We start from the raw sequence: 1,800 nt of genomic DNA, 5'->3' as shown, positions 1-1,800 counted from the left end.
AATGACGCATGGTAACTTAGTAACTATCGGAACAATGGCGGACGCCCTTATGAAATATTTCTCCGACGAGCATAAAAGCGTATTCAGAGGGAAAAAAAAAAACATAAATCTGATCATGTTTTGACTCTTACACATTCTGATCACAAGACATATAAAAATTCTAGCCAGCATGAAGAATAAAAAGTACCGATTTTCTTTGTTTAGAACCACGAGGGCCGCGATGGCGACGTGACATCAGACTATTGAATCCAATTCTTCGACAACGCTATATTCCCTGTCTTCTCCACAACCGCGACACAAAAAATTTCTCACGCCTCCTCAAAGCAATTTTTTTACACAGTCGGACTGAATCGCGCTGAGCTGTATTCATAAGACCTGTGTCCAGTGGAGAGGTAGTTTATACACGTTTCTGTAGAGTTAGGGGGCAGCGTGGCTCAACGGTGCTTCGTATCCGAAAAGTGTCGAGTTCGAGTACCCGCTGCATTGTGTGACCTTGAGCAAGTCACCTCGCCTTAGCTCATCTTGCGGCGCTGCGTTGCGGCTGACGCCTGGGTTAATCCAGTCTTCCCTTGGAGTAGACCTCAAAGAAAAATTTCTCCCATGGGATGAATAAAGGGAATTTTATTTATTTTTATTCATTTTATTTATTTAAAAAAATATTTGACACAGGCTGTAAAATTTTTATTGCGGTGTTTCCAGTGTGGCAATGTAATTCCTCTCATTACGGTGTCAAAATATTCTGATAAACACTCACAATCTGTGGGGCTGAACTGATACGGCTGCTTCGCATGATCAAAGGAGAGAGGGAAGGAGGGGGGGGGGGGGGGCTATGGTGACAACACAATGGTCATTCTGAAATAGCTAAAAAGAGGATCTCAACTACCAAAATAATTCTCTCTTTGCCTAGTGATGGTAAGCCCTTCTCGCGATTCTTGCACCGCGAAGCGATTCCACACACACACAAGCCATAACAATCCACTTCTTTTATGGTCGGAGCGATTGCTCTTCGCAAACATTTTTAGTTCCATACAACATTCGATTATTTGTCCGTACATTCAATGTTTGGCGTGGACGGAGATAATAATATAATATTATGCTATTTATAATGTAGAACTTTATTCTAGCCTTTGGAAATTTGGTTTGTACAGCTTTGTTTGTACTTTGTGTTACACGGAGATATTCACTACTCTATATGGTAAGGCTAATGTTTAAGTTAACTGTTGACTGGTATTTGTAAATAATGATTGTATTATAAGTTGTATTCATTGCAATTGTTGTTGTTGTTGTTGTTGTTATTTATGACGGCAATGATGTTGATGATGTTTATAATGATAATTATGATAAGAATGATAATACATTGAATAACAGTTATGATAAAGGTAATAATAATATGGTGATGATGATGATGATGATGATGATGATGATGGTGATGATGATGATAATAATAATAATAATAATAGTAATGATTATAATGATAGTGATAGTGATAATAATAATAATAATAATAATAATAATAATATAATAATATAATAATAATAATAATAATAATAATAATAATGATGATGATGATGGTGATGGTGATGATAATGATGATGATGATGATGATGATGATGATGATGATACAGAAATAACAATAACAATCTATTATTTTTAAAAATAGGGTTGGAGATCAATATTGTTCTGAGCAGCATCGAGCACAGAATAACTGGCAAATCTAAAAATTATAATAGATACTATTTTTTAAAGATAAGATCTAATATTAGATTTTATTTCCATTGCGGGTATTTTGAAAACTCTTGA

At 35.4% G+C, this 1,800-nt stretch overlaps 1 protein-coding gene across 1 annotated transcript in view; it reads left to right on the top strand.

The window, feature by feature from the left end:
- The first annotated feature begins 1,003 nt into the window (after nt 1-1,003).
- The window catches only part of LOC144962560 (uncharacterized), a 26,441-nt gene continuing 25,644 nt past the window's right edge, over nt 1,004-1,800 (top strand). The window contains exon 1 of the mRNA XM_078895598.1: nt 1,004-1,195. The gene's annotated coding sequence lies outside the window, so the exon portion shown is untranslated. The remainder of the gene's footprint in view (nt 1,196-1,800) is intronic.

This window comes from Berghia stephanieae, chromosome 1 (assembly GCF_034508935.2).
Source record: "Berghia stephanieae isolate SIO BIC M18660-M18661 chromosome 1, UCSD_Bste_1.3, whole genome shotgun sequence".
NCBI lineage: Eukaryota > Metazoa > Mollusca > Gastropoda > Nudibranchia > Aeolidiidae > Berghia > Berghia stephanieae.
The sequence above is the reverse complement of the archived record's forward strand: the minus strand, read 5'-3'. Positions and strand labels throughout refer to the sequence as shown.